Source organism: Piliocolobus tephrosceles, chromosome 5 (genome assembly GCF_002776525.5).
Source record: "Piliocolobus tephrosceles isolate RC106 chromosome 5, ASM277652v3, whole genome shotgun sequence".
Taxonomy (NCBI): Eukaryota; Metazoa; Chordata; class Mammalia; order Primates; family Cercopithecidae; genus Piliocolobus; species Piliocolobus tephrosceles.
This window is the reverse complement of record NC_045438.1, coordinates 120,423,534-120,450,839: the sequence shown is the minus strand read 5'-3', so window position 1 is coordinate 120,450,839 and position 27,306 is coordinate 120,423,534.

The following is a 27,306-nucleotide window of genomic DNA, read 5'->3' as shown; positions in this document are numbered from 1 at the left end:
TACATGACTTTTAAAATAAAAATTATTTAGTATAAGAAAACTGTACTTTAAAATAAAAATAAATGTTTCTCCAAAGAGCATTCAAACAGTGCCTACAGGGGTAGAGAAGGGAGGTCAATTCAAAATATCCATACTACAGAACAGACACAAACACTCATTATAAGCAATGTGCAAATAACTCATCATGGGGTTTCAGGGGAGGTAGATTCATTAACTCCTATAGTCAGGGATTCAGGGACGGTATTCTGAAGATGGCTCTTCAGGTGAATTTTCATGTCAGAGACAGGGGAGGAGGCCAGGAAGTGGAAACACTAGGAGGAGTGGAGATGATGAAACGAATGAGGGTCATAGAATGAAGTTATGGATTAGGACACAAATGCCTTTTCCACCTGTACAAACATTAATATTCCTTTGGAATGATTAATTTGCTTATGATGTTTAGATTAGATTGGTGGGGAATATTAGAGACATGAGAAAAGGTAGAAAATGTGCAATGAATCAGACTTTCATATGAGACCACTAGCTGGCAACTAAGAATTTTGACAGAACAGGGCAGATACCTGGAGTAAGATGAGGCTATAAAATGGCCAAGAGGAGCACTAAATGAGAATGCAAGGGGAATCTATACTCAAAGTTTTTCTAAGTTATAACTCCCTGCCTGGAACATGGCCTAGGTTCAGAGTTTAGTCTACCTCATTAACCATTTGGTTAGTGATTTCATTGCTAGTCCTCTGAGACCAGTGCTTTGGAGTGAAAGGGAAAATCTAGACCTCCACAACAGCGCCTTCAAAAGGAGAACTGCTCTTCCATTAATTCAATAGAGAAAATCGGTAATCAGTAGAAATGTCCCAAGGCTATCAATGCAGTTGTTTTCTACTTAGTCTTGGAAGGACTGCTGACTCTGTGACTGTTATCTTTGTTTAAGTTGTTCTTTTGAGAGTATTAAGGCAAACACACTTGAGCCTCTGGGATTCATTTCGATGCAAATTAGCACACAGATACAGAGCACATTCGTGTACAACACAGGAGAAATGGAAGACAGAGTCTACAACGTACTCTAAAAGCTACAAATAAGGTCAAGTCCAACAAATACCTGTGAAGGCTGAGCAGGATGGCTCACACCTGTAATTCCAACACTTTGGGAGGTCGAGGTGGGGTGATCGCTTGAGCTCAGGAGCTCAAGACTAGCCTGGGCAACATGGCAAAACCCTGTTTCTACAAAAAAATACAAAAATTGCAAGACATGGTGGTGCCTGTCTATACTCCCAACTATTCTGGAGGCTGAGGTGGGAGGATTGCTTGAGCCTGGGAGGTGGAGGCTGCAGTGAGATGAGATCGTGCCACTGCACTCCAACCTGGGCAACATAGTAAGAAACTGTCTCAAAAAGAAAAATAAAAGAATTAAAAATATATATATATTATTACACCTTCAAGCATACACTCAATAACAGATATCCTTAAAACATGAGGCTAGGCTTACATTTAGATGTGACAAAACCCTTTATGAAAAATTTTGCAAATAGATGAACTATTTTTTCATAATCAATCTCGTCAAAAAGGAGGAACTCACTATATGCTATTAATTATTTAAACGTAGGAATCTGATTATCGAACCACATTTTAAAGTTTCGATGGCAATAAGTGTAATAAATTCTTGCAATGTTTACATCTGTGGTTGAAATTCTGTTCTTTCGTTCATCTTTCATTAGATTTTCCTCCTGAGGCTGGCATGTAAACTGGGATTTAGCCTCTTGCCTCTTAAGAGGAGAACCCTTACTGTGGTAAAGTAAAACTTCACAGCTTCCTTAAAATCCCATAAAAACATTAATTTGAAGCCAAGATCAAATATCACAGCTGTGGTAGATTAAGGATGGTTATAAATTATTTGCTACTCCTTGCATTAAGAAGTAGAGTTCAATTCCCCTCTTTTTGGATCTGCGCTGATTTAGCGACATGCTTGACTAATAGCATATGACAGAAGTGACATTGTGGTGCTATCAAGGTCATGTTTTAAGAAGTTTCTGGTTTCTACCCAGGCCTCAAGGATTGCTGTCTTTGAGAGCCCTGAAAGACCTTACTGTTACAGCACTATGCTAAAGAAGGTCCATACAGGTTCTCCACGTGACAGTCAAAATTTATTTTAGCCTTACAGCCTCTTCACCAAGGTGTCAGACATATCTGTGAAGCTATCTTGGATTCCCAGGCCAACTTATCAACCAGCTGAGTACGACTGCATTCCTAACCCCAAAAAATCTTAAGATGGAACACAAGAGTTGTTTCAAGACACTGAATTTAGGGATAGTTTGTTATGAAGCAATAGATAATTTAGATAATGGCTATAATGTCTCTGTGTCCTCGTAGTTACACATTTACCTATGATAATTGTCTACCAATGTGGAAAAATTATATTACTGTTCAGGTTGCTGGGAAAAATTGTAAGGTGAATTAAAATTCACTATGTTATTTTCTCATTTCTTGATGTCCACGCCTTTCAGAAGCCAATGTCATGCTATTACTCACCTGCTCGTAAAATCTCTGAGACCAACCACTTCCATAAAAATATAATGGGGTATTTGAGATTTTTTTCTACAAGAGGCATTTTCCCTTTGAACTTACCTTTTATTTAGGGAATCAAAGAAAAAATTTCCCAAGAAAGAAATTTTAGGAACTGGCTGACAAATAATTTCAAAAGAAAGATCTACCCAATAATTATTAGAGAGAACTTGGTGCTGACATCTTATGCCATGACACACCCCCAATTCAATTTCAATTCTAGGGGGCTTTGATTCATTTTGTGCTGCCAATGTTTCACCTGAAATTTCACCACCATCTTTTCTCATTTGGCCTCAGAGTCTTTTATAACATGGTATATTGCTGCCCCTGCGCACTAGAATATTACAGAAGTACAGGGCAGTTAATGCTTTCAAGAATAATCCTTGAACAATTGGGACCAGAGATGAAATAAATGTTACAGCCTCCTATTCATGTGAACAATTTTGAGTAGCATTCTATACATTTCTCAGAAATCCTGGCAAACTCCTCTCTCTCTCTCTCTCTCTCTCATTGTCATTATGACTTTTCCTTTTGTCCTTTCTTATTCTCTCATGTCCTTATTCTTGCTTCCTGGGATCCCATTCCAAATAACCTTCCTGCACCTGTGTCCTTGCCTCTGCTTTGTTTGGGAGGGAAATATGACCTAAGACAGTGTTTCAACATTACATTACTTAGAAGATATTATATATTCCATTTATGCTAAAGCCCAGTCTTCCTACTAATCCAGTATTCATAGGGCTTACAGTAGATATATTTTTCAGGTAAAATGAAAGATTTTTCACTTAATGATGAATAATTTTTCCGGACTTCAAATGACAAGACACCTGCATTTCAAATTTCTTTGAGGTGAAGACAGCAATATATGCATTTAAACTATAATTGACTAAATATAAGATGTCAGTCTCATTAACACCTCATTTCAAATAACTAAAGAAAGAAGTCTGGATATACATCTCCTACTGATGTGGTTCAACATGCAGTCATTTTGCTAGTGCTACCGCTAAGCTTAATAGAGAGATTAGGGGGAGTATCATTCAAATGTCAGTATGGACTTAAGCTAACATTGATAAAAAATTGTATTCCAAAATTTAATTTAAAAATTAACTAATAATAAACATTTTGCATTTGCATTAGGCAACAAGCGCACTAAAATCTGGCCCCCAGCTGATTCAGTTTTAAAGATTTCACTTCAGCCAAGGTCAAAGAGTATGAAATCCAGTCTAAGACCAAATTAAAGTCACCTGTTTGTTCAGGGTTAGTATACTAAATTAATGGGAAGACAGAGCAGAACAATTATTCTGACACAACAAAAATAATGACTGACCAAATTCTGAATTTTGCGGCATGCATCAAATTAATTGAAAATGGTTGGAGAAAATGGCAAATATCTCTTTCTGGCAAGGAGTAGACAAATACCAACTTTTAAAAGACGTGCATGGTCAGCTTAGAACTGACTTGCTGAGCAGAAAACCCCTTAAAGCTTGAACACTTTCAAATATAAAGGAAAATTCTTAAATATAAATATGTGCCAGAGATTTCTGTAAACATAACAAATTTATTCTGAACTAGAGTCAAAAATGATCCTGTATTGTCTTTGAAATCTAACCTCCATGGCACCACAGGTTTATTCAGCTTGATAAATAACTTCATCTGAGTGCTTCAGAGATGTACTATGGACATTATAGTCACATTAAAATTCCATCATCTTTTGGATACACACCTAGCAGTGGGATTACTGGGTTATATGGTGTGATATTTTGATCTTTTTGAGGAAACCTTGTGCTGTTTTTCATAATGGTTGTACTGATTTACATTCCCACCAACAGTATGGAGGGTTTACATTCCCACCAATAGTATAGGGGGTTTCCTTTATCCTTTATACTATCAGTGTGAATGTGAATCAGTACATCAGTACATCCTCACCAACGCTTGTTATCTTTTGTCTTTTTGATAATAGCCATTCTAATGGGTGTGGGGTGATATCTGCACTCTTACGTTTATTGTAGCATCATTCACAATGGTCAAGATATGGATTCAACCTAAATGTCCATCAATGTATGAATGAATAAAGAAAATGTATTATATATGCACAATAGAATGTTATTTGATCATATAAAAGAGGAAAATTCTGCCATTTCCAACGTGGATGAACCTGGAGAACATTATGTTAAATGAAATAAGCCACACACAGAAGGACAAATAATGCATTATCTCACTCAGATGTGAAATCTAAAAAAGTTGATCTCCCATAAAGCTGGAGAATAGAATGGTGGTTACTGTGGGCTGGGACTGTGGGAGTGGAAACATTGAGGAAACGTTGGCCACAGGATACAAAATTTCAGTTACATAGGAAAAATAAATTCAAGAGATCTATTGTACAATAGGGTGACTATACTTAATAACAATATTTTGCATTATTTGATCCCAGGCCCTAAAGTGTCACTTCACTGTTCTGTCTTCAGGCCTAGTCCGGGCCTTGGAATTATATTGTGTTCTTGAAAAATGTGGAGACAGTGGATGTTAAGTACTCTCATAACAAAAATGATAACTGTGAAGTAATTCCTATGTTAATTTGCTAGATGTAGTCATTACACAATGTGTGTATATATATATAAAAACATCATGTTGTACACGATAAATACATATAAATTTGTCTGTCAATTAAAAATTTTTTAAATTCCCTTGGTCTTCAAGAAAAAATAAGAAACTCAAGCCACAGCTCCAGAAAGAAGTTAGAGATTTTTTTGTCTTGTTTTTGTTTTTTAACTGTGGCTCTTACTGTGCTATACAAAGAATTAGTTCTCTTACGACAGCAAAATATCCTGTGATGCTCTCTGTGGAATATTCAATTGTAGAAAGCACTGGAACAAAATGTACGTTTGCCTGTGTGAGTTTGTGTGGTGAGCGAAAGGGACAGGGAGGAGGTGGAGAGAGGGTAATTGATATTTGAGGAATTATTACAAGGTCTCAAGAACACTATATTCCTTACTTAATATACTTATCAAAGCAACACTGAGATAGCTTTTTTAAATCTCAGTTTCACTGATGAAAAAACCGATTCATCAAGATTTAGAAACAATAAAAGTAACAAAGCTCATACATTGTAAAAGCAAGATTCAAATTTGAATGTTTTCTGGATTCTAAATTCTTGTTCTTTATTGCATAGCACACTACCTCTAATGAATTATGGCAAATTAGCTTCCATATGAAAGATATATTCAGCTGCATTGCACCATTTCCATAAGGCAAATATTTTTAGCTGAACTGTATTTATTTATAAATTAATAGTCATTATCTATATTCTAAAGAATTATATGGAAAATTCAGCTGGGAAGAGGAATAATGTTCTTCTTTTTTATTCTGAAATTTCAATATTCACATCTGTCTAATGACGTAATGTTGCAAGAAGAAAATGGAGTAAATAAGCAATAAGTGAGAAGATTTGAGAGAGTAGGGGCAAGAGCTGGGCAAAGATACTCCACCTTGTCTTCCCCTTGATTAAATTGTAAATTCCCTGGAGGTCTCTTGAATCTTTGTGCAGTACTTGAAAACTGACATCATGTTCAGCAAACAAGCTTGTTGCTGTTATTTACAGATAATGAAGGGCATTTCTCATGCAACGGGGGAGAAACTATGCCTGGAAAAAGCTTTCCAATAAGACAGGAAGTTTGAGTTTCTCCTTGCATATGTTCTCCAATGTTCTGCATATACTATATGATATGTAAATGTACACATAATACAGTTACTAAATGACCTTTTGTCGAACTAATCTGTGTGCCTCTGGCTTGTTTTCTTTTCTCTGCCCTTAAAAGTGGGATTCTAATAACTGCCTTTTCTCCTGCCACTGGCCCAGGTGTACTAGTTGCCAATTGCAACATAACAGATGATCAGCCATAAGCTCAGAAGTTTAACACACTTTTTTGATCTCACATTTTCTGTGAGTCAGGAATTCGGGCAAAGCTTAACTGGGTTCTTTACTTCAGGATCCCTCACAAAATTAGAATCAAGGTGTTGGCCAGGGATGAGGTCTTGTCTGAAGACTCAACTGAGAATGATACATTTTCAAAAACATATCATTTTTGGCAGAACTTATTTCTTATAAATTGGGCTGAGGGCCTCAGTTCCTCGGTTCTTAGCTGGCTCTTGTCTCAAACCTGATGTCAGTTCTTGCCACAAAGATCTCTTTAATGCAGTGGCTTGCTTCACCAAAGTGTGCAACCTGAGAAAATCATAGAGAGAGAACTTGTTGGTAAGATAATAATTTAAGGCAAAATGTGGTAAGCACCAAATGTGTGATAGACGCGCACACACACACACACACACACAGTCAGAATTCCAAGATTGGAGAGATCACAAGTGCTGGGACATTCGGAGAATGGTCTAAATAGCAGGTAGGACTTCAATCTGATATTAAAATACATAGATAACATCAAATATGGAAAGCAAAGCCATGTACTCAGCCAGAGGTAGCTGCAAAGACAAAAGTATAATTGTGTGGATTCAAATGGCATATTCTGAGGAAATGTGGAATACCGGACTACTTGAAGAAAATGAACTGTTTTCAGAAGGAATGATAATTGATTATGTTACACACAGCTTTCAATATGCCATGTTGCTTTAAATTATATTAGCTCAATGAATTCTAATAACTTTTTGAGAGAGACAATATTATTATTCCCAGTTGGTAAATGAGAGTATTAGGTCCTACAAGTTCTAAGTTACTTGGTAAACTTACACAGCTATCAACCAAAAGAGATTGAATTCAACCAGGTATTCTGACTCCATAACTCATGCTCATAAAGTAGGTTAAAGCTAGTTTATGCATTTTCATAAAAGCCGAATCTCTGTAATTTTCTCTGACTTTGCTGCTTATAATTATGGGACCATAGAGAAATCACAGACATCAGTTTTATATTCTTTAAAATACAAAGTTTAAGATAAATAATCTTAAACTTTTCCTAAACTTGAAAACTCTATGGTTCCAATATTTTAAAAATAGATTTTAGCCTACACAAAACCAGCAATTATAGAAGTTTTTTGGCAGAAAAGAGTCATGAACCAAGGAATATTTTAGGAAACTATTCTGGTAGGAAGTGCTATATAGTCTGGATTAAAGACAGACTATAGTCAGATGAACAGGTGAAAAACATTGTATTAGGCCAAGTCTTCACAGACTTTCAATGTGGTAGCTGAAAGAATAAAGAGATATGTTAAGCAATCACAGAGGATAAAGTTAAAGAATTTACTGAAAGGCAATGGTGGTGATGTGGAATCCCGTGACAATGGCAGCCAGATACGAGTTTAATTCTGGGATCACACACTTACTAACTGTGATGCAGGGAAAATTACTTATATTCTCTAAGCTTCAGGAAGATGGAGATGAGACAGCATTAGGGTAGCATAAGTATGGAGCAATAATAAACAGTCCTCAACAAGCAGTAACTTGGCACAATGCACTTTTATACCTCTTACACTCAAAATCTGCTCAGGTTCCAAAAAACACTCTAGCTAGTGGTCTCTATGTGGTGATTAGTGATCCAAGCTAGTTTGATCTCGTGGCTCCACATCTCAACTCCAAATCGCCTAGTAACCACAACAGAGGAGGGAAGAGCAGGCAAATTCTTCAGTGTTTTTACCAGTTCTTCTTTTCAGGCATTTCCACTGACTGTACACTGGCCAGTAACATATGATTCTGCCTAACATAAGGGTCTGGAAAGTCAGTATTCTTTATGGTCAGGAATGAGAAGAGAATAAATATTAGTAAACATTAGTGATGTCTTCAAATACACCCAATTTATCTTAGCACAGTATCATGCCCATAGCATGATGGGTGTCCTTGGTGATATCTTTCACTTTACTCTTCTTGGAAGAATTGGGTAGATTAGGGTTAGGGAATAAAGAAAGAAAAGTTACAAATACTCCCAAATACTTAAAAGTATCTTTTTTCCTTTACAGTCTGTCGCCTTCCTCCTCTTTCTCTCCCTTTCTTGTGCGTATGTACACACACACACACACACACACACGCACACACACAGAGGTACGCATGTGTGCACACACACAGGGATGCACACACACACACACACAGAGGTGCGCGTACACACACACAGGCATGCATGCACACATGCATGTACATATCACAACTTAGAGAGCGCAGACATTTCCTAAGCACACTAAATCAATCTGATTTCTCAAATTTCAGCTAAATGTCCGTGAATCAGGTTAAGATTTGTGGAAGTGATAAATCAACTAGACTTCACAGGTCAGTCCTGAAGTTAACATTTCTATGATGTTTCATTCTTTGTTCTGACATTTCAGGCAGTCTGAAAACCTGAATTTAGTTCTGGGCCTGCTATATATACATACACATTTCAATATTTTATCATCTTTGATCCCTGCCTCTAAATTTTTTAAACCCTCTTAATGATTGTGACAAACAAATTTGTTCTACACATTTTCAAACGTCCCCGATTTTGGAGTACTCTTTTACTTGTAATACACTGTCTAGGACTATAAATTAGACTCTTCATATATCACATACTCTAGTAATAAAATGTTTAGTCATGGTGTAGGAAAGAAAGCAAGAGTACCTAAGAAATATCAGATATCATAGTCTTAACACTAAGACTTCTTTTAACTAAATAGGGCAAGAGACTGTCCCCTTACAATCAAGAAGAGAAAGACTACTATGATTGTAGTATATGCCATCTTTTAGAAAGTATCATAGATATGTCATGACATCTTTTAGAATGTATTATAGATATATTATGCCATCTTTTAGAATATATCATAGACATATAATGTGTTGGAATACTTTATGATTTCTCTCTTTTTTTTTTTTTTTTTTTTCTGTCGCCCAGGTTGGAATGCAGTGGCATGATGTCAGCTCACTACAACCTCCACCTCCCGGTTCAAGCAATTCTCCTGCCTCAGCCTCCCGAGTAGCTGGGACTATAGGCACCCAACACTATGCACGGCTAATTTTTATAATTTTAGTAGAGATAGGGTTTCGCTATGTGGGCCAGGCTGGTCTTGAATGCCTGACCTCATGATCTACCCTCCTCAGCCTCCCAAAGTGCTGGGATTATAGGCGTGAGCCACTGTGCCCGGTCACTTTACGATTTCTTAATTCAAATTATCAGGTTTTATATTTGTTGCATCAAACACAATGTTATCTAAAGTAAGAAAACCTAGTTACAGAAATAAAATAGTAAAATTATTGCACATGAATTATGAATGGTTTCTGTTTTTGTTGATAGACTTTATTTTTTAGAATAACTTTAGGTTCACAGCAAAATTGAGAGATTTACACAGAGATGTACCATATACCCCTGCCCCAACACAGGCATAGCCTCCTCCCTTATTAACATCTACTGCTGGAGTGATACAGTTGTTATAATATAAACCTACATTAATATGTCATTATCACCCAAAGTCCATAGTTTACATTAGGGCTCACTCTTATGTTGTGAATTCTATAAGTTTGGACAAATACATATGGACATGTATCCACCATTATAGGCTAATACAAAATAGTTTTGTTACGGGGTCTCTGGGGTGTTGATTTTTCTGGCTGGAAACCTCTGTGGCTGTGGCACCTTTGCCCAAGTTCTTGCCCTGGATCCAAGAAGAATGAGGTATGCAGACAAGTGAAGGGTGAATAAGCGTTTTATTTAACAACTCAGAGAAGTGGGTAGCGCCTCCCTGTGGGTAGGTCATCGAATTGAGTGTTCGGTTCCCAGCAGAGAGGAGGCCCTGGAGAGGATGGCTCCTCTCTGCAGGCAAGTTACTCCAATGTCTTTGCAGGTCTCTGAAGCTCTCAGCAGAGAGGGTAGCTCCTCTCGCCAGCAGGTCATCTCTGCAGCTCTCAGTGGAGAGGGAATTCCTCTCTGCAGCTGATTGTCTCATCATCTCCAGCTATCAGCAGAAAGAGTATACCTCTCTGCAGCTGGTTGTCCCATTGTCATCTCTCTGCTCTTTCCATTCTCTATCCATCCTCTGCCCTGCTCTGGCTGAGCCCAGGGCTTTTATGGACCTCAGAAGGGAAGAAGTGTGTGCTGATTGGTCCGTGGGTGGCCATAGGCTGCCCAGAAGAAGCTCCACTAGTTCACACTCCAGTCCAGAGGACTGGCAGCTCAGCCCCCAGCCTTCAGGCCCTCCCTGGCCCTAATGTGGGGCCTTCCTGGGGACCCACCCCCTTCTACCTAGGACTCTGGAATTTTGTCTTTTCCAGAGAGTCGTATAATGAAAATCATACATAGAAACAAGCATTTAAGGCCAGGCACAGTGGCTCATGCCTATAATCCCAGAACTTTGGGAGGCCGAAGCGGGTGGATCACTTGAGGTCAGAAATTCAAGGTCAGCCTGGCCAACATGGTGAAACCCTGTCTCTAATAAAAATATACAAATTAGCCGGGTGTGGTGGCATCCACTTGTAGTCCCAGCTACTCTCTTTAGGAGGCTGAGGCAAGAGAATCACTTGAACCCGGGAGACATAGGTTGCAGTGAGCTGAGATCACGCCACTGCACTCCAGTCCGGGTGACAGAGCCAGACTCCATCTCAAAAATAAATAAATAAATAAATAAAGAAGAAGAAGAAATAAGCATTTAAGTTTCCTATGTCTTTCCATGGCTTGATGACTCATTACTTTTTAGCATTGAGTAATAATCCATTTTCTGAAAGTACCACATTTTATTTATGCATTTAAAAAATATCTTGGTTGTTGCCAAGTTTAGATAATTATGAATAAAACTGCTATAAACACCTATGTGCTGTATTTGTGTGGACATAAGTTTTCAGATACTTTTGGTATATATCAAGATGTGCAATTGATGGACTATATGGTAAGGGTATGTTTAATTTTGTATGAACCTGCTAAATTGTTTTTCAAAGTGGCTGTACCATTTTTCATTCCTTGTTGAGAGACCTTGTTGCTCCATGTCTTCATCATCATTTAGTGCGATCAGCATTTTGGATGATGACCATTCAAGTAAGTGTGTTTTAATGATAGACAAGGTTTTTACTATTAAAATTATTCCCACTCCATGGAATTGTGTATTGTTTGATTCTGTGTTTCTTGAGAAAGCTTTTGATTGTTTAGCATCCCTTGAAACCTGCACATAAGGAGGATTAAAAAGGTAGGCTAATGAGTATTTACTGTATTTGATCATTATTTTCTTATTTTTTACAGCATTACGCACTTACATTCTTTTGTTACACGTTAGTTTTTCTAAAGTTTTATTAGTGTGAGTCATCATTTTTTAGTCTTATTAATTCTGGATCCTAAAGAAATTGTTTTTCTGGGCCAGTGACATTAAGAAACAGATATCAGATGGCGATGAAGTCAGCAGAGAGATAAACCTTGTGAAGTGCACATCCTCTCCTTGCAAAACCATGATTTGCCTGCAGGATTTTTCTTTTCTTATTTTATTTCTAATTTAGTTCAGATTTGTTGGAAGATCTATAACACAATGTATCTAACAGCTGACTAAACAGGCTAATTGAACATCTACAGGAATGTGAAATCCCTGTCCAAAATGAACTCACCTCTTTTTCCCCTAGGGTTGACTGTTTGTTCCCTAGTATCAATTGTATCAGTTATGACTCCATTCTCTAGACATCTATAGCAGACATTTGAGAATCAATCTAGTCTCCTCAAATATCCAACCAGTTAATTAATCCATCAATAATGTGCTGTTGAATCTACTGTTAACAGACTATCCCTCCTTTACTACCTCTCTGTTGTGAGTATTATAATTCAGGCTATCACTATTGTCACTGTTGGGGACCATGGGCTGCCAGACTGGCTTCCCTTTAATTCACACTTCTCACAAAGGACAAAGTAATTTAAAACAAAACAGAAAAAGAGGATATTGTCCAGCTTATAATACCTCAATAATTCTTAAAGCTGTCAGCAAAAAAATTTAAACGTATGAATTCAGCACTTAGGGCTCTTCATAATCTAACTGCTGCCTTCCTTTCCCTCCTCAGTTACCGCCATTCTCAGCACAACTCTTCTTTACCTGCATGGGTCTGATGCCTGCATCCTGTGTTTTTGTAATGGGCCTTCTCTTAGCCCATTTTGTGTTGCTGTAACAGAATATGGCAAATTGGGAGACATAAAAAGAGGATAAGTTTATTTCACAGTTCTGAAAGCTAGAAAGCCAGATATCAAGGTGCTGGCATCTGGCAAGAATCTTCTTTCTGTGCTTCCCCATGAAAGATGGCAAGACGATGAGAGAGGATGAGTGAAAGAGTAAGGGTGCAGAATTCTTTTTTTTTTTTTTTTTTTTAAATCAGGAATCCACTCCCACCATGAGGACATTAATTTATTCATGAGGGCAGAACCCTCATGACCTAATCACTTCTTAAAAGTTCTTTCCCTCATCATTGTATCATTGGGGATTAAGTTTCTGACACATAGACTTTGGGGAATATATTCAAACCTTCAAACTATAGCAGATCCCATAGTGCTAATGGTCTCCACCTCTACTCTGCTTGTCTAGTTTATGAATTCCGAATTCTGAAACATTTACTTTCCTAACTGTGGAGCTCACATGGAGACCAAATAAAACTCTTTCAGCCATCTTATGGGATGATTACAGGAATTCTTACCTGCTCCATCTTCCCTATCTCAGAGTGAGCATACCTCTGTGAAGTTCCCTCAGGCAGTCATTGCCACCTTCCCCTGGGTTGAAGGATAAAGAGGTCACATGGAATGTGTAACCCCCCAGAAAGCCTGGAGATTTCAGATTTGATATTCAGCTTCCCAAAAAACTGAAAATAAGATGCATTGAAAGATATAACAGGCCGGGCGCGGTGGCTCAAGCCTGTAATCCCAGCACTTTGGGAGGCCGAGACGGGCGGATCACGAGGTCAGGAAATCGAGACCATCCTGGCTAACACGGTGAAACCCCGTCTCTACTAAAAATACAAAAACTAGCCGGGCGAGGTGGCGGGTGCCTGTAGTCCCAGCTACTCGGGAGGCTGAGGCAGAAGAATGGCGTAAACCCGGGAGGCGGAGCTTGCAGTGAGCTGAGATCCGGCCACTGCACTCCAGTCCGGGCGACAGAGCAAGACTCCCCCTCAAAAAAAAAAAAAAAAAAAAAAAAGAAGAAGAAGAAAGAAAGAAAGAAAGAAAGATATAACAATTATTTTTTAGCTTATTTGTTTTGAATTGACTTACAATAAAATAAAAACAAAAATAAAACATATACTTGTAGATATTTTAGTATTTTAAGAAACTGTTTAAACATGTCAGTTGTTTAGAGAATTATTTGATTATTGTGTGGCACCTTTCGTTAGAGAGTCTTGAAAGATTATCCACTGTGAGACAGAAAAGGCAAATCTGAAATGTCTTTATAGTTTTGACTAGAGAGTTTATTAGAATAAAGATGAAGAAACATTCCAATAACATGATTCATATCAAAATTTGCACAATCTACATTGTCTGAAATTCTGTTTTGTTTGTTTTATGTCATAAAGATATATGAACATTGGAAATCCCGGAAAAAAGCCCTTTATAACATTATGCAATCCTATAGTGTAAAGGCATAGACCCTTTTAACTGCATAGAAATTACGATGCATTTTTGTGTGCTCCACTATGTATGTATGCAGATTCAACTCTACTTGTATGCTAGCTTTGTGAAAGAAACAGCCTTTGATTAAGAGTTTATAAACTGGCTCAATTATTGACCAGATGAATGACTTTGGAGAATGCCAGTAGCCTTTCTGAATTTCTGAATTCCCCCTTATTTTGTATTTATGCATGAGATCTCTCACTTTGTACAGAAGTTCCCTGCCAGAGGATCTTTGTAATGTTCACTGATGTGGTCTAGAATAGGCATATAGTAGGTGCTCAATAATTATTTACTGAAGAAATATAGGTATGAATTATAAAATACATTTAGGTTATAAAGGGCATGTGTAGTAGGCCCCTAAACTCTAAATTTTGTAATGGTGGCAACCTCAAAATGTCCTTGGGTTCTTTATTTATGGAGAGAGTTTCAGCTGCTACACAGGGACTAGGGTTCATGGGTAACTTCACCCCCACCCCCATGACTGCTCTTGAAGAAGGAAGCAGATAAATTTTCCAAAGTCATCACCATAATTTAGTGAAGTTGAGTGGAAATGCCTTTGTAGTGTAAATATTTCTGAAGGCTTTATTAGGTTTATTCCTAATTGACTTGCATTTTACGTCCACTTAATAGTCATTGTGGTCCTATCCTGTGGTTATATCCAGCTAATTGCTCAACTTTTAAACTTCTGATTCATTTGTTCCAAGTATTGTGACCACAGGCAGATCTCTGCCGGGATTTTGAGGAACTCTTTGTAACCACAGTCTAAAGTTTCACAGATGTACCACTACAGAAATATTCTTCATAGAGTCATTACTAAAGATGATTAAGAAATGAGGCTGTTATCCCTACCCTTCTCTATGCAAGAAAACGTGTGCTCTGTGAACCTGGAAGCATTTTCTCAAATGTAACACTCAACTGGGCTCTCGCTGAAATCCCTCACTGACAGTAAAAGTCAGTTTCTAAGATATCCGGGGCCAAATTGACCACTCCAATTATTCATTGTTCCCTAAGGCACTAAGAACACATTATGCAAATAAAGTAAAGTTACCATATAATAATATACGAGGCAGACGGAAATAAAATATTTGAGAACATACAGATTCAATAATTGTAGTGAGTCAACAGATTCTGGAAAAGATGAAAACATGAGATGTAATGATTAAGAGAAACCTTAGTTGTCCACTATTTCCAAAATGCTTTTTAAATTTAACAGTCACTGCATGTTCCTAGCCATCGACTATTTACAAAAACATAAACATAGCCATTAATGGACCTCTGTGGGACTTCAAAATCAACTATTTGAGAGTCTAGAAATACGCATTTTACTTTCATGGTACTGTTTTAATTCCTTCTCCAGTTTTTGGTTTATAGTTACCTTTTATTTATTTTATTATGAACAGTAGGTTCACTGTGATGTACATATTTGTGCTTTTGTATATGACAGTAAAAATGAAACTGCTTTTTCTGCTAAAGACATACATTTTCCACTATGTACTGACCTAGCAAAGGGGATAGTGTTGCGCAACTGTTCATCCACAGAGATGCTCAGAATATATGTTGAAAACTTCACAGTATGATCCTTCTGATGGTGAGAAAAGAGCTACCAGGAAAGGTAAGTAAAAAGGATGCCTTATTGCCCTTGTATGATACATATGTTGATGGAGTGAGCCAATATCCTTCCCCTGTAGCTGTAAGTCAGTAAATAAAACAAAGAGTCCTGTAACAGATGATTAGCTTATTTTGTAGACTATTTTGGGGACAGTTATTAGGACAATTTCAGGGCTTGACTATTCCCAAAGAAGTTATTTATTATGTAAGTATATTTAGTATGTAAGTTATTAGTATGTAAGTGTAAATGAAAGAAGTTATTTAATAGTAAGTGTGGGTGAATCAAACTGACTACTTCATGGAATTAAGACCCAAAGATATAAGACTTTCTGTTTGTTTCAGGGAAAAATAAGGAAGAAGCCTGTCAGAGTAGTAAAAGAAAGAGACCAAAGTTATGTATGAAAGTAAAAGTTCTCTGGTAGTAGTCCAAAGTAGTGAAGCTCAGTAGTAACAATTTATGAGTTGAATATTTCCAAAGATGTCATTGAATTCTACATTTTTGTTTACATAAAACAGACTTGGAAAGTATAAAATAGACTTGAGAAAATTTCCCTTTAGGTTTACTGCAGCTCAAAATATATGTTTTTCAATTGTACCTTGGACTTGCATCCTGAATCTTTATTGAGTCTTAAGAATAAAGAGTCCTAAAAATTGGTATCTAAGTATCTCTGAGCTTTGTAGGAATTGAATATGCTAAAGCACATTTTTAAGTGATGCGTTTAAGGTATGACAGAATGGCACAATATGGTAGAGATCTAATGGGAAGGAAATTCAGTTCTCATTTATCCATAGAAGTAGGACTGTAATTGAAGTTGGCATAGTGCTGTTCAGCACTCTTGCCGTTCTGAGATATTTAATACTTATACATTCTACACACACACACACACACACACACACACACACGCACACACTACATATACAATAAACCTGTGAAGTCAGAAAGAGCAAGTTTTCTTCTTACCTTTGGGCACCGGGGGCCAGAATTCCTCTGTGACTTGCCTGAGGCACACGTTGTATATACAATGAAGTCAATATTTGAACCCAGATGCATCTTCATCCAAACTCCAGAATTTTCCACCATCCTCTACTGTCTTTCATATAAAGTTGGGGCAACTATTTATGCCATTAGGCTAAGTGCCTTAGCCATGTTTTAAACAGAATACAGCCAGTGTGTCAGGAAACTCCTGAAGTGGGGCTAACCTGTATCTTATTTCAGGCATTGTGTTGGGTCTGTTCCAAGAGAGTGATGGCATCAATGCCACATTTTCAATAAGTGGCTGCTTACTGTAGACTGAAAGACTCATGTAACTACTTCAGCTGAAGTGTCCACACTGTGTTGGATACTGTTTCAGTGCTTTGCAATAACTCCTTTCATAGCAAAGTTTATCGTCTAATGTCTACATGCTGCACAGGCTTTGGCATTGTGTGATTTAATTTTTACCACTACAATGGGGGCAGTGTAGTTGTCCTCATTGCACTGTGAGGAAATCAGCAAAAGTGTGGAGAAACCACCCCAGAGCCTGGTTTCCACAGTTCACCCTCCAGAAGGCTGCTCCTGAATTGTTCTAAGGAGTATTTCTTCATATTGAGGGTCTTTCTTCCCCATCTCCATGGTTGTACTCATATTTAGTTCTCTCACTTTTCTAAAAGTCTCTTTTCTTTTCCACTCTGCCTGTGGAAACCCTGCTGTCCCTCTAAACCTTGGTTTAAAATTCCTTCATTTTCCAATACTGAAATAGTCACTCTACATTGATCTTTTATTTTCCTTTTTACTTGAAAAATATAGTTGTCTTATAACTCATAGGAGTTGGTGTTTAGGGCTCAATTTTTTAAAGAAAATTATTGTTTTCACATATTAATTATTTTTGTTTTACTCCTCTTCTAAAACAAATTATAAAATCTCTGAATGACAAAAATCCTTGCCAAGTGCTGAATTGCTGTGCTGTCAAGGTCAACAAATGGATGATTGCTTTTAAATTATTTGCACACTTTATCTATTTGAGAGAGACACATTGTTGAATTATTCACCATGCTTACCACATAGAGGTTGCTTAATAGTTACTATTTGAATTAAATGAAATTTATGTTTTCTAGTTACTTAAAATTAGTTTCATGATATTTAGGAAGCTATCTTCAAGGCTCCAAATCTACTGTTAAACTTAATTACTTTATACATATTTTATGTAGCATTAAAAGCTATATAAAAATAGGAATTTGGTGTCATAGTGGTGTAATAAAAATCACTGTCCTGCTGATGAAATATTAATTTTTCTTTACTAGGGAGTAGGATCTAGTACAATCACATTCTGTCTATTTTTCAAAATACTTCCTTTCTCCCCAATTATACAAATTATATTATTATAGTCTCAATTTGATGATTTAAGATCTAGCAATACAATTTTAAAACATGCTATATTCACTTGTATCATAATTTCACACAAAATATCTCCTTGCTCCTCTAGCCATGAAATAATACTAAATCAAAGAAAATACAGTCAAAAATGGCCATTAGCACATAGTCTTATCTTCTTTGTCACCATAAAAATATTCACTGTAATACATTCTCTAATATGATGAGGAAATGAGTCAGCAGTCTTACACAGAGGGAGATGTCCCAGGTCTACTTTTGTTGATTTACTGTCAGCTTCTATTTGAATTAGACTTTGGGCCAAATACAAAGCAGAACCTAATTCATTCCCCTAACGATCATTTCTAGGATCTCTGGCAGGCTGTTTACTGCTCAGGGCTAGAGAAGACAGATGAAACAGAAAAATGGTAGAAAGGACACTGCAACACACACACACACACACAGACACTGAAAGCCTGGAGACTCCAGGAGTATATTCAACTACTTTTGGAGGTGTAAAGTCCAGCAGAACTGAATGATGTAAGGAAAGAAAGAGAACACATGCAAAGGTGGTTCCATTAGATGATCCTAGGCTGTCAAATGCACTATTTGCTGCCCACTCTTCTACTGCCCTTTTCATAGGGGGAAGTAGAGCCAAGTAGAGTCAAACTAAGAGTGGCACACTTTATTTCCCAATGAGGACCACAGTCATATTGCCAGCCTCATATGCTCTTTTATATTTTTGCCAATCTCCTGAAGTATATGAAATCTAGTTCTTCTCCTTTAAACCTGGACAGAATTTCTTAGTTGCCTCAGTAGTAATAATGAAGCTCACATGACTCTGCCTAACTTCCAAGGCTTGATCATAAAAGGGGATAAGATGCGCCCTGGATTGTTCTCTCTCTCTCTCTGTCCTCTCTTCTCTCTTGCCTCTCTTCTCTCTTTCTGAGCTTTAGAGCTCAGTCATCATCCTGTGAAGAAGTCCAAGATGGGTCCCATGAAGAGATTCAAGTGGAGAGAAATCAAGACCATGTACAAAAACATAGACTGTCAGATGCGAGTGAATGAGCTTCAAAAGATTCTAGCCCTCAGCCTTACAGTCTTTCAGCTGAAGTGACAGATAATGGAAAGCAGAGAAAAGCCAGCCCTACTGATCTGTCCAAATTCTGATCTACAAGGGACAGCATGATAAGTGGTTGTATTGCTCCACTACATTTTAGAGTACTTCATGGAGTCACAGTGAGTGAAACAGATGTTGGTACCTGGAAGCACACTACTGTAGTAACAAAACTCAAACACTTACCATTGGAAGCATATGATGAATGGAAGCTGAAATGAGGAGAATGTTCATAAAAGTTGAAAGGGCCTCTGCTATGGTCTGAATGTTTGTATTCAATCAAAATTCATATCTTGAAATCCTAACCCCTAACTGATGGTATTAGGAGGTGGGGCCTTTAGGAGATGATGAGGTCCTGAGGGCAGAACCTTCATGACAGGAAATAGAGTTTCTATAAAAGTAGGACCAAGAAAGACCCCTCACCCCTTCTGATAATGTGAAGAGACAGCAAGAAAGCATTGTCTCTGAACCAGGGAACAGGCCCTCCACCAGACACCAAATCTGTGGGTGTCTTGATCTTTGAGTTCTCAGCCTCCAAAAATGCAAGAAATAAACCTCCGTTGTTTATAAGTTACCCAGTTTATGGTATTATTCTGTTACAGTAATCCAAATGGATTGAAACAACCTCAAAGTGATTGTTAGGAGAAGTCATATGGCTTTCAAGAATCCTGTTAGGGAATTCTTAGAAGAAAGTAGGAAAAAATGTAATAGCAGGATGGAGGAAGAGAGGCTTTTCTTCCATAGCAGTGAGAAGTTTATTTGTTTGTCATAATGTGGAAAATGGAAACTGTACATAGTAAATTGATGAATCTAGAGAAGGAGATTTTGGGGCAGAATTTAGAAGATGTCTTCTGGCTTCTTCTTAATCACTATGATAAAATGAGAGTGGAGGTGAGCTAAAAACAAAAGTTGTCCAGTGTTCAACTACAAGTTGAATTCAGAGTACCTACAAGGCAGCCAGAACATACTGGGTTTGAAAATAAATCGTTTTTATACTCTGCTCTCCAAGATTCTCAGATTAAGAAAGGGCTTCATGGCAAAGATAAAATCTAGGATGTGGCTCTAAAATCTTTTGTTAAGAACTCAGAAAGCTATAAAGCAATGCCTGAGAGAGCCATTCTGCCAGACTATGCCCCTCTAAGAATCTTCCAGGCAGGCCTCACAATACTTCTCTAAGAATCTTAAAAACCAACTCCCATAGCAACATCACAGAGAAGCCCAAGGTATAGAAAGTCTTTTGTATAATGAAATGTACTATGCATTGATTCCTAAGAAGCTGTTAACATTTTTAAAAGAATTATATCACCTTGAACTGAAAGGGACAGAGACTCAATGAAAAAGAAGTCTCATGGCCTTCAAACTTCAGTAGTTAGTAAGCGGTTAGGAAACTACTCAGCTTCAAACACTGGCCATTTCTTGTGGGAACAGAATAACAAAAGAGAAATCAAAGAGCCCAAAAGGCAGAGGCAATAGACCCTGTAGGAAATAAGACTGAAGCCTAATTAAGGAACCGGCACTATGAGTATGACTGAATCTCATATCTACTACGAACCAAGGGCTGCTGTGGGTATTCTGTTTTTCTTCTTTCTAAACAGAGACCCCTATACTAGTTGGCTATTGACTGCCTGTTCAATTATGGTAGACTGACTGTGTGAGTGGAATATCATTGTTTTTTCCAATACTCACTGTATTAGTCCATTTTCATGCTGCTAATAAAAACATATCCGAGACTGAGTAATTTATAAAAAAATAGAGGTTAGATGGACTCACAGTTCCACATGGCTGGGGAGGCCTCACAATCATGGTGGCAGGCACGTCTTACATGGCCACAGGAAAGAAGGAATGAGAACCAAGGAAAAGCAAAAGCCCTTTATAAAACCATCAGATCTTGTGAGACTTACTCACTACCACCACAAGAACAGTATTGAGGAATGTACCCCCACAATTCAATTATCTCCCACCAGGTCCCTCTCACAGCATGTGGGAATTATAGGAGCTACAATTTAAGATGAGATTTGGGTGGGGACACAGTTAAACCATAACACATACTGTCAGAATTGAGTAATGACACTTGAAGAACTGCAACTGAGAAGGCGTTTTATGGACTTGGACCTGGTTTGTATAACAAAATGAATCACCATCCTGAGTTGGATGATGCAATAAGGTGATATATCGAGGGGCTTGAGGTAGAGAGTGATCATATCTTACAAACTGGAGAAAGAGGGGTTGTGAAAAGTGGATAGACAGTGGCCCATTAGGTTGACCAAAATGTTCACAGCAATGTTTCAGAGCCACATTCTCTTCCAGAGCTTTGCCACTTTCCACCAAGGTGTAGAATCTAACTTTTTGCTATTTGGCTTCAATTAATACCATGTAGCAGAAATGATGCTATGTGATTTTTAAAGCTAGGGCACAAAAGATGATAGAGCTTTGCATGGCTCTTGCTTTTCCTTTGCCTACTTGCCCTTGGACCCTATATTTCCATTTATAGAGAAACCACATGGAGAATAATTAGGCTGCTGGCCACAAGCCAGCATAAACTTCTAGACTCATGAGGGAATATGCTTATAGACACTTCTACGCTTGAGGCTTTGTGTATTCCCTCTGAGACCCCAGATACAGTGGGGTAGAGAGAAGCTGTCTCTGCTATGCCCTGTCTAAATTATGGATCTGGAGAACTCCTGAGTATGATAAATGGTTTTTTCATAAAATCGTATCTGCAATACCAAGACTCTTAAGATCTATGATAGCCCATCCATCTCTGCAGGATAGAAGGGGCTCAAATGCCAATGTGCTTTGTGGCCTTCAATGTGTGTGGCCTGTCACACTTGAAACAGATCTCTAACAAACTGTTTGCATCCTCTTAAGAATCTGAAATACAGTAGAAATATTATTTGTGCTCAAATTCAGGGAATTATTCTTAAGAAATATGATTAGATTATGGACCCATACTTTGCACAATAAGTTTTCTTTGAAAGGGTACGTGACAAATATTTATTATATTACAAATGAAAACTAAAATGTTACAATTTTTTTAAAGATGTTAAAGTAATTATGTGACGTTCCTGTCTCCAGGTCCTAACAACCCCATAGCTTGCTCATTCTAAGGTGAAGCTTGCCGGACTATGCAAACAGAGCTTGAAATTCATCACTCAATGCAGGAATAAGAGTTCTGGGGGATGGAGAAACAGGTTGACAAATTTTCAGAGAAAACCCCCAACTTCTCTATTTATTACATAACTCTTATTTATTAGTATGTATTGACAACCAGGAGTCACTAGACATTTAAGGAAAGTGAGTAGCCCAAAGAGAAAGATAGGAAGAACAAATATCCATGAGCACTTGAGGAAAATAATAATTAATATAAATGAAGAGAAATAAAAATATCAGGAGAACAATGAGTAGAGGGCTCACATAACAGGCATTTCAGAAAGAGAAGAGAAAATATAGATGGTAAGAAATAATCCAGAAATATTAAAATATAAATACTCAGGGAGGGGTTTATAAGGATAAAAGCCAGAAAATGTTTAAAAGACTCGCACATAGAAATATTGCCATACGATATTTATATTTTAGGACAAAAGTGAAAACCCAAAGGATTCTGGGAAAGAGGAGCAGGGACTAGGATACTATTCGATGGAAAACACTCAAGTGATGCCAAGCATCTCTGCAGGAGCATTGGGTGCTGGAAGACATTACAGCAACGACTTTAGCACTAGAATGCTCTAGCCAATAAAATATACAAATGCTAACAAGAGAAAATTAGCATAGAGTTAGGTAGATGATAGAGATAGATATAAGAATGATAGGAGGATATATATATATAAAATATAGACGTAAATATTAATATGTAAGTACGCCATACACCTCTTTTGAACATTCTCTTAAAAAAATAACTAGAATATTATTCTAACCATTGAAACAATTTGAAAAGAAAGATGCTGCAACATTCCAGATAAAATGGAAAACAAAATTCTAGCTTAGAAAAGCAAAATGAAAGTGTCCCAAATATGTGTATAAGACCACCAGTTTGATTTATTGTAGGGGACCACAGGATTTTAATAACGTCTTTGAGAAGTTAGAGAATGGCGCCTATCATAAAACATTGTTAAGAAATTGGATGATAAAAATAAAATGAAGGCATATTCTTCACTTATTAAAAAAATAAAGTAAAATGAAGAAGGTATACAAACTTGAGAGAAAAAAGTATTGAATAAACAACTGGTTTATCAGGAGGCGGAAGTTACAGTGAGCCGAGATCACACTGCTGCACTCCAGCCTGGGTGACAGAGCAAGACTCTGTCTCAAAAAACAAAAAAAACCTGTGGTTCAACTATGGGAAAAAAAAAGAACTTCTGCAGCATGATTGTAATCACTTGATAAGATGTAAGAAATTTAAATAGCATTTGTTGTAGATGCAGGAAATATTCTTAATTAAATGGCACAGATTTAGAGACGCAGAAAATATATTCCTATCTGTAGCTACAATTTCCATATGTACAGGTACAATTATTCATTCTACAGTGAAAATGGTTATACAATTATGATGTTATTATTGTCATTAATAGTTTTTATATTTAAAAAATAAGTATAAAATGAATTCAGGAGATTTTTAGCTATATAACAAAATTAAAATGTGAGATATATATAATTTATTTGTTTATATATAAATATATATATATATAATTTGTTTGTTTATTTTTTGAGACAGAGTCTCCCTCTGTAGCCTAGGCTGGAGTGCAGTGATGCCATCTCGACTCACTGCAAACTACACCTTCCAGGTCCTGGTTCAAGCAATCCTCCTGCCTCAGCCTCCCAAGTGTCTGGGATTACAGACGTGCTCCACTATGTTCAGCTAATTTTTTTGTATTTTCAGTAGAGACAGGGTTTCACCACGTTGGCCAGGCAGGTCTTCAACTCCTGATCTCATGATCCACCTGCCTCGGCCTCCCAAAGTGCTGCGATTACAGGCTTGAGCCACTGCGCCTGGCCAAAATGTGATTATATTTTACTTTAAAATGTAATGCTATATTTAAGATAAAGAAGGAAGTTGCGGAAAAGATTTGTAGGCAAAGTATAGTTGTTGATTTCCTCATATTTATAAATGACTGATATTTTAAAAATTGATTAACGAAGAAATAGAAGTTTTAACACATTATTTAAATTTAAAGGACAACGATTTGAACTATTTGAATGACAAGGGGAAAAATTTTTTTAAGTCTACTAAATTTCTCATTTTCCAATGTATCGAGTCAGTAAACCATTTTTTAATAAAAGGATCAAGAAATAGGTATTTGTGTGTTTTGAAAGCAATAAGATAAGCATCCTATTGTGTAAGGACATGTAGTTGCCCTTAATAGATGTGAATAAAGTAGTAATAAAAATAAACATTATGTATGCTTTCATTATACCAAACGTTATCATGGTAACGAAGCATAAAGAATCAAACACATCATATAATATTGAAGCTTCCTGCTTTCTCTATGCATGGAAGAACTATGTTATGAACACTTTGATAATAACTTTTGTTGAAATGAATCATATTCTTCATGTAAATTGCATAGAATAAGATAAAGTGGATAAAATTATTGCTTTCCAAAATATAAGCAAATCATATGTGGAGAATACTCAAGGAATTATAAAAGACATGCATTATTAAATTTGAATTTTATCTCAATAGAATTGTTATATTATTTCCATATTTTAAATGAGAAAAATAATGATTAGAATAGTTTTATCTTGCCCAAAGTCATGTAGTTATTAACTGGTCAAATCCAATTTCAAACTCTGTCTTCAAATACCAAAGGCTTGTAATTTTAGATAAATACCCTAGGCACATTTTGGTAACCATTCTGGGTACTTCGTATTGGAGGAAGAAATTTTCTGTAATACTAAGAAGAGAATTTAAACACTATTTTAATAGAAGACAGCAAAACAATGTGTATTTCCTGAGTTAGGTTAGCATAGAAATATCCAATTATTGTGACTAAGCAAATATATAATAAGTTAACCATTGGCTTAACATTGTCTATTTAATCATAACTTCAGAGCCACAAGCTTAAAACTTTTTTTTGGTGAAACTATTTTTTTATTTTAATTTTTATCTTAAGTTCTGGGGTGCATGTGCAGGATGTGCAGGTTTGCTATATAGGTAAACATGTGCCATGGTGGTCTGCTGCACCTATCAACCCATCATCTAGGTATTAAGCCTAGCATGCATTAGCTATTTTTCCTAACGCTCTCCCTCCCCCAACCCCATCCTCTGACAGCTCCTGGTATGTTGTTCCCCTCCCTGTGTCCATGTGTTCTCATTGTTCAGCTCCCACTTGTAAGTGAGAACATGTGGTGTTTGGTTTTCTGTCCCTGCATTGGTTTGTTGAGGATAATGGCTTCCAGCTCTATCCATATCCCTGAAAATGACATGATCTCATTCCTTTTTATGGCTGCATAGTATTCTATGGTGTATATATATACACCACATTTTCTTTATCCAGTCTACAATTAATAGGCACTTACATTGATTCCATGTCTTTGCTATTGTGAATAGTGCTGCAATGAACATACATGTCCATGCATCTTTGTAATAGAATGATTTACATTCCTTTGGCTATATACCCAGTAATGGGATTGCTGGGTCAAATGATACTTCTGGTTCTAGATCTTTGAGGAATCACCACACAGTCTTCCACAATGGTTGAACTAATTTACATTTCCACCAACAGTGTAAAAGTGTTCCCATTTCTCCACAACCTCGCCAGCAACTGTTTCTTGACTTTTTAATAATTGCCATTCAGACTGTCATGAGACGATATCTAAATGTGGTTTTGATTTGCATTTCTCTAATGATTAGTGATGTTGAGCTTCTTTTTATATTTTTGTTGGCCACATAAATGTCTTCTTTGAGAATTGTCTGTTCCTGTCCTTTGCTCACTTTTTCCTTCTTTTTTTTTTTTTTTCTTTTTAGTTTGTTTAAGTTCCTTGTAGATTCTGGATATTAGACCTTTGTCAGATGGACACATTGCAAAATTTTTCTCCCACTCTATAGGTTGCCTGTTCATTCTGATGATAGTTTCTTTGCTGTGCAATACCTATTTTGTTTAATTAGCTCCCATTTGTCAATTTTTGCTTTTGTTGCAATTGCTTTTGGTGATTTCACCATGAAATGTTTGCCAGTGCCTATGTCCTGAATGGCATTGCTTAGGCTTTCTTCTATGGTTTTTATAGTTTTGAATTTTACATTTAAGTCTTTAATCCATCTTGAGTTAAGTTTTGTATAAGGTCTAAGGAAGGGGACCAGTTTCGATTTTCTGCATATTGCTAGCCAGTTCTCTGGGCACCATTTATTAAATAGGGAATCCCTTCCCCACTGCTGGTTTCTATCAGGTTTGTCAATGATCAGATGATGGTAGATGTGCAGTCTTATTTTTGCATTCTCTATTCTCAAAAGCTTAAAGTCTTGAATTATATTTGTCAAGAATATATTAAAGTTTTGCAAAAACATGATGGTTCTACATAAATATTAATGACTTTAAAACTCATGCCAAACCAATAGTAATTCACAAAAACCACCACTTCTAAAATCATTCTTATTTTTATATGAGACAATAGCTATCGAACTGATTTTAACAAAGTGGAAATGAAGAATATGAGATTTTTATATATGACCTAAAAATAATACTATAACTAAAGAGTCAAGATTAAGTAGCTCATATCTTTCTGCCCAATAATTTTAAAGGGTTATGTAGAGGATATGCTAAATGTAAAAATACTTTGCTCTGATAAGGAGATATTAAATTGCACTTCAATTAAAATTAAAATGGAATATAGAAATTAGCAAGTAATTTGCTCAAACGCATAATCTTAAGATCCACTTTCTGTTTAGTGATTCAAATTTTGTTCTTAAGTGGTTACAAGAAGGCAAGTTCATGCAATATTGTAATTTAATGTATTTAGTAAAAATGTATCACATCTCTGAGCATTTAGCTAGTTAAATGCACCCCAACACTCATGCATATCATAAATTTTCCCTGACCATAAACTCTTGCTGGGCTATTTGGTTAATACCCAGGCACTACTTGAGATTCCTCTGAAGTTTAAGCACC